Below are 7,629 nucleotides of genomic sequence, written 5' to 3' on the forward strand. Positions count from 1 at the left end.
AATACCTAGGAAGAAATTTAACCAAGGAAACAAAACACCTATACATTAAAAACTCTAAGACTTTAGTGAAAGAAATCAAAGATGAACATAAATGAAAAGATATCCCATGCTCATGGATTGGAAAAATTAACATTATTAAAATGTCCACACTACCCAAAGCAGTATACAGAATCAATGCAATTCCTATCAAAATTCCACCAGCATTTTTTATGGAAATTGAAGAAACAATCCTAAAACTATATGGAACCACAAAACCCCACACATAGCCAAAACAGTCTAGAGAAAGAACTGGAAGCATCACACTCCTTTTTTCAAGCTATATTACCAAGCTGTAGAAATGAAAACAGTATGGTATAGACATAAAAACAGAGAGTAGAAAAGTGGTTGGCAGGGCCAGGGAAGAGGGGGAAATAGGGAAAGGTTGGTCAAAGGGTACAAACTTTCATAAGATGAATAAGGTCTGATGATCTAATATGTTAACATGGTGACTATGTTGATGATACTGTAATGTATAATTGAAATTTCCTAAGAGAATAGGACTTAAAAGTTCTCACCAAATATATATATATATGAACTATATTAATATATATTAAATTTATATTATATTAATATGATGATGAATGTGTAATTAACCAGATGGCAGGACTCTTTTCAAACATATGTCTAATCATCCTGATGTATATACTTCAATATATTATAATTTTGTTAGTTATACTTCAATAAAACTGGAAAATATCTACAGCATAAAAATATTAATAGGGATTCTATTCTACACTAGTGGCTGCACTGTGTAGAATTTAAAAAATTAGTAAGACATGAATCCTGCCTTCAGATATGTTCTGTAGCATGAACAAATTAATGCAAGTGAGAGGTAATCAGGAGTAGGAGGAGGATGAAAACATCTTACTGGAAATGGATCAAGAGAATAAGGATTTAGCATCTCATCTAAATTTTTCCAGACAAATGATGTTTGTTAAGAAGAAAAGGAAAAGCTCTTCTACCTTATGAAAATAAAGCATATAAAAGGAAGAATTGAGGGGCGCATTGGTGGCTCAGTCAGTTACCTGTCTGCCTTCAGCTCAGATCATGATCAAGGGGATCCTGGGATCCTGGGAGCTCCCTGCTCAGCAGGGAGTCTGCTTCTGCCTCTGCCTTCCACCCCTGCTCCTGCTCTTTCCCTCTCTATCTCAAATAAATAAATAATCTTTAAAAAAGGAAAAAAGGGAGAATTGGAAAAAGGAGAAGTTACCAGCTAACAGGCTTCCACAGTATTCATTGCTTCCATTGCTCAGTCCCAACCCTACAATCCTGCTGCTGCACCCCAGTTAGCAGCAAAGAGTCTAAGGCTTGGAGCAGACTGCTTATATGGTCTTTTCCCCCTCAGGATGTCAGTGATGTTATCAAACAGGAAGAGTTAATCACATGGAGAGTAACTTTTTTAAAAAAGTAATTTTTAAAAAACACTTCATGTATTTTTTAAAACAGTTCATGTTTGTTAAAAATTTAAAAAAAAAGCAGTTTTCCATAAAGAGAAAAAAAAGAAGGTAAAATGAAACTCTGAGTTGGTTAACATATGTCAAAATCAGAATAAAAACGAATGTTCAGAAAACATGGGTTAAATGTGCCAGTTGCAAAAACTCTTGTCATTATTGTTAATCATCACTTAATGAGGTTTGCTGCTGTGTCCTGCTCTATGTCAAGTGAGAATTTAACCAAAGTGATGCAATTCTGTTTCTGTTGGCTTGGCTTTGCAGTCAAAATGATTCAAATTACGAAAATAAAATCAAGTTGTTTTATTCATAGCAAGGCACAGTTATCTTCCTTTGGCATATCATTTAGAATGATGAGATGATGCACGAAGTCCTACACTGAGAAATGTATTTACTATAGACGAAAAGCCCAAATTACTAGAAAAATTCAATTTGCAGTGGAAAATACATGCTACTGGATTCTTTATGGAATAGTAATATTGCACCAAATAGAATCCGATTTTACACAGCATTGACTATGCTGTTAGAAAGATGATTCTGTAAACACATTTGGGAGAATGCAATTTGAATATAAATGTTCTCTTAGTTAGCATTTTGAAGTTTTTATGAATTTCAAATATATCAGAAGAGATCACTTGGTGAATTTGGAGAAAATTTTTATTCTTTGTAAGATAGAAAAGTCCAGTGAAGGAGTTCCAGTTTATGTTCTCAGTTTCTTAACCAAGTGTGTCTTTGGCTAGAGAAATTTCTCCTGAAGCGGAACCCTTGAACAGACACTTTTCTGAAGAAGACATACAAATGGGATGCCTGAGTGGCTTGGTAGGTTAAGCCTCTGCCTTCAGCTTAGTTCATGGTTTCAGGGTACTGGGACTGAGCCCTGCATCAGGCTCTCTGTTCAGTGGGGAGCCTGCTTCCCCCCTTCTTTCTGCCTGCCTCTCTGCCTACTTGTGGTCTCTCTCTCTCTCTGTCAAATAAATAAATAAAAATCTTTAAAAAAATAGCCAACAGAGGTGTGAAAATATGCTCCACATCACTAGCCATCAGGGAAATAAAAGTCAAAACCACAATGAGATACCACTTTACAGCAGTTAGAATAGCAAAAATTAACGAGACAGGAAACAACATATGTTGACGAGGATGTGGAAAAAGGGGAAACCTCTTACATTGTTGGTGGGAATGCAAGCTGGTACAGCCACTCTGGAAAACAATGTGGAGATTCCTCAAGATGTTAAAAATAGAGCTACCCAACAATGCAGCAATTGCATCACTAGACATTTACCCCAAAGATACAGATGTAGTGAAAAGAAGGGGCACATGTGCCCCAATGTTCATAGCAGTAATGTCCACAATAGCCCAACTACAGAAGGAGCTGAGATGCCCTTCAACAGATAAATGGATAAAGATGTGATTCATATATACAATGGAATATTACTCAGTCATCTGAAAGGATGAATACCCACCATTTTCATCAACATGGGTGGAACTGGAGATTATGCTAAGTGAAATAAGTCAAGCAGAAAAAGACAAATTTGGTTTCACTATGTGGAACATAAGGAATAGTGTGGAGAACAGCATGGAAGGGAGAGAAAACTAAATGGGAAGAAGTCAGAGAGGGAGACAAACTATGAGAGACTCTGGACCCTGGGAAACAAACTGAGGGTTACAAAAAGGAGGGAGATAGGGGGATGGGGTAACCAGGTGATGGATATTAAGGAGGGCATGTGTGGTGATGAGCAGTGGGTATTGACCACTACATCAAAAACAATGATGTACTATTGTTATGAACACTACAACAAAAACAATTGATGTACTATTTGTTGGCTAACTGAACATAATAATAATTAAAAAAAGAAATTTCTCCTGGAATGTGTTGTTTGATTTAAATTGGAGAAATTTAATAGTAGAAGTAGAGGGTTCTAAAAGGGTATTTGAAGAGGAGCTTTTCAGTATGGCCCAATGAGTAGAACTAGGACCGACATGATGTAAATTAATTTGAAATTTAAGGAAAATAGATTTCAGCTGATGTTCAGAAGAAAAACAGAGTATTTAAAAAATGGAATGCATGGTTTCTGGAGGTGGTGATTATCCCATTGCTGGATGTGTACAAGGAGCTAATTGCAATATAATAATCTGATGAAATTTAAGAGGTTATAAAAATAACCATCTATGATAACATACTGAAATTCTTTATAATAAAAATTAAGGGGCGCCTGGGTGGCTCAGTGGGTTAAAGCCTCTGTCTTCGGCTCAGGTCATGTTCCCAGGGTCCTGGGATCGAGCCCCATATCGGGCTCTCTGCTCAGCAGGGGGTCTGCTTCTCCCTCTCTCTCTGCCTGTCTTTCTGCCTACTTGTGATCTCTATCAAATAAATAAATAAATAAATCTTTATAATAAAAATTAAAATAAACTAAAAATAACATTGAGGAAGACATTGGCAAAAATATGTCAAAGAATTTCTAACAATTAAACATGGCTATCTAATTCTAACTTAAAAGAAAAATATCAAAGCACAAGAGTTATATGAACAAGAACATAAGGAGAAAATGACTGTACTTCCTACATTTAACCTTTTACATTTAACCTTTATTTTAGGAAATTCAAATTCAGATGCATGTGCCCCTTCAGATCACTATGTTTGTATCTTTAGGGTAAATACCCAGTAGTGCAATTGCTCTTCTCTTTCATTCATGATTTTATTTATTTGGGTCCTTTTTCTTTTCTTTTCGATAAGTTTGGCCAGGGGTTTATCAATCTTATTAATTCTTTCAAAGAACCAGCTCCTAGTTTCATTGATTTGTTCTATTGTTTTTTTGGTTTCTATCTCATTGATTTCTGCTCTGATCTTTATTATTTCTCTTCTCCTGCTGGGTTTAGGGTTTCTTTCTTGTTCTTTCTCCAGCTCCTTTAGGTGTAGGGTTAGGTTGTGTATTTGAGACCTTTCTTGCTTCTTGAGAAAGGCTTGTATCGCTATATAATTTCCTCTAAGGACTGTTTTTACTGTGTCCCACAGATTTTGAACCATTGTGTTTCCATTATCATTTGTTTCCATGAATTTTTTCAATTCTTCTTTAATTTCCTGGTTGACCCATTCATTCTTTAGAAGGATGCTGTTTAGTCTCCATGTATTTGGGTTCTTTCCAAATTTCCTCTTGTGATTGAGTTCTAGCTTCAGAGCATTGTGGTCTGAAAATATGCAGGGAATGATCCCAATCTTTTGATACTGGTGGAGACCTGATTTAGGACCCCGGATGTGATCTATTCTGGAGAATGTTCCATGTGCACTAGAGAAGAATGTGTATTCTGTTGCTCTGGGATGGAATGTTCTGAATATATCTGTGATGTCCTTCTGGTCCGGTGTGTCATTTAAGGCCTTTATTTCCTTGTTGATGTTTTGCTTGGATGCTCTGTCCATTTCAGTGAGGGGAGTGTTAAAGTCCCCTACTATTATTGTATTACTGTCGATGTGTATCTTTGATTTTGTTATTAATTGGTTTACGTAGTTGGCTGCTCCCATGTTAGGGGCATAGATATTTAAAATTTTTAGATCTTCTTGTTGTACCGACCCTTTGAGTATGATATAGTGTCCTTCCTCATATCTTATTATAGTCTTTGGCTTAAAATCTAATTGATCTGATATAAGGATTGCCACCCCAGCTTTCTTCTGATGCCCATTAGCATGGTAAATTGTTTTCCACCCCCTCACTTTAAATCTGGAGGTGTCTTCGGGTCTAAAATGAGTTTCTGGTAGGCAGCATATTGATGGGTTTTGGTTTTTTATCCATTCTGATACCCTGTGTCTTTTGATTGGGGCATTTAGCCCGTTAACATTCAGGGTAACTATTGAGAGATATGAATTTAGTGCCATTGTATTACCTGTAAGGTCACTGTTACTGTATATTGTCTCTGTTCCTTTCTGACCTACTACTTTTAGGGTCTCTCTTTGCTTAGAGGACCCCTTTCAATATTTCCTGTAGAGCTGGTTTGGTGTTTGCAAATTCTTTCAGTTTTTGTTTGTCCTGGAAGCTTTTTATCTCTCCTTCTATTTCCAATGATAGCCTACCTGGATATAGTATTCTTGGCTGCATGTTTTTCTTGTTTAGTGCTCTAAATATATCATGCCAGTTTTTTCTGGCCTGCCAGGTCTCTGTGGATAAGCCTGCTGCCAATCTAATATTTTTACCATTGTATGTTACAGACTTCTTTTCCCGGGCTGCTTTCAGGATTTTCTTTCTTTCGCTAAAACTTATAAATTTTACTATTAGGTGATGGGGTGTAGACCTATTCTTATTGATTTTGAGGGGGTGTTCTCTGCACCTCCTGGATTTTGATGCTTGTTCCCTTTGCCATATTAGGGAAATTCTCTCCAATAATTCTCTCCAGTATACCTTCTGCTCCCCTCTCTCTTTCTTCTTCTTCTGGAATCCCAATTATTCTAATGTTGTTTCATCTTATGGTGTCACTTATCTCTCAAATTCTCCCCTCGTGGTTCAATATCTATTTGTCTCTCTTTTGTTCAGCTTTTTTATTCTCTGTCATTTGGTCTTCTATAACACTAATTCTTTCTTCTGCCTCATTTATCCTATCAGTAAGAGCCTCCATTTTTTATTGCACCTCATTAATAGCTTTTTTAATTTCAACTTGGTTAGAGTTTAGCTCTTTCATTTCTCTAGGAAGGGCTTTTACCTCTCTGGAGAGGTTTTCTCTAATATCTTCCATGCCTTTTTTGAGCCCGGCTAGAACCTTGAGAATCATCATTCTGAACTCTAGATCTGACATATTACCAATGTCCGTATTGATTAAGTCCCTAGCCTTTGGTACTGCCTCTTGTTCTTTTTTTGTGGTGAGTTTTTCTGCCTTGTCATTTTGTCCAGATAAGAATATATGAAGGAGCAAATAAAATACTAAAAGGGTGGCAAAGACCCCAGGAAAATGTGCTTTAACCAAATCAGAAGAGACCCCAAATCATGGGGGGGTGGGGGGGAGAAAGGTGATAAAAAGAAGTTCAGAAAAAAAAATTAGAAAAAGAAAACAAGTAAAGAAAAAATACAAAAAAGAAAATAATATATATATATATTAGACTGGTGACTAGAACAGGGTCACCCACTTAATTTGGGGAGTATTTTGGTTTCTTAGAAGAAATACCTCCCCAAATTTTAAAGAATGAAAAACATATATAAGGGTAAACACAATGAAGGTATAGAATATGCCTATAAAGATGAAAAAAATTTTTTTTAATTTCTATAAAAGGAGTTAATTAAGTAAGTTGGTTGGGAGAATAAAGAAAAAGAAAGTGGAGAGAATTTGCTCAGGCTGGAGACTCTTACAAGCCCAGAGCTAGATTTAGGGTATATTTTGATCTATTAGAAGAAGTTGTACCCCAGATTTCTTAGAAGAAAAAACCCTATGTGTATACAAAAAATAAAGTTAGATACAATGAAGGATAACATATGACTATAATAATGAAGATTCAAAAAGATTATTATTTTTTAATGAAAGGTATTGTTAAGATAAACTAGTTAAAAAATGTTAAAAGAGGAAAGGGTAAAAGTTAAAAAAAATGAGCAGAAAAAAAATAAAATGAAAAAAGAAATTAATTAACTGCAAGACTAAAGAATCATGGGGGGAAAGCCGTGAGTTCCATGCTTTGTTTTCTCCTCCTCTGGAATTGTGCTGTTCTCCTTGGTAAGTAAACTTGGTCTTGTTGATCTTCTGGGGGAGGGGCCTGTTGTAGTGATTCTCAAGTGTCTTTGCCCGAGGCGGGATTGCACTGCCCTTACCGGGGGCCGGACTATGTAATCCGCTCAGGTTCGCTTTTGGGAACTTCTGTCCCCTGAACGCTTTCCGTAGAGTTCCGGAGGATGGGAATGAAAATGGTGGCCTCCTAGTCTCCGGCCCGGAGGAGCTGAGAGCACGCAGTCCCACTCCTCAGTGCGCCCTCAGAGAAAAGCGCTCAATCACTCCTGTCTCCCTGGCCTCCGGCCATGCTCTGAGCTCACCCAGCCTTTGACCAAGCATCTCTGTCTCTGGCACACAGCCCCGCCTGGAGTCTCCGAACCCTGCAGATCCTTGAGCTCCCCGAGGGGGTGTCTCCCCGAATCTTGTGGGGACCTCACTCACAGAGTAGTGGCCCATGCCACAG

The sequence above is a fragment of the Meles meles genome, chromosome 7 (assembly GCF_922984935.1).
Source record: "Meles meles chromosome 7, mMelMel3.1 paternal haplotype, whole genome shotgun sequence".
In the NCBI taxonomy this organism is placed as follows: domain Eukaryota; kingdom Metazoa; phylum Chordata; class Mammalia; order Carnivora; family Mustelidae; genus Meles; species Meles meles.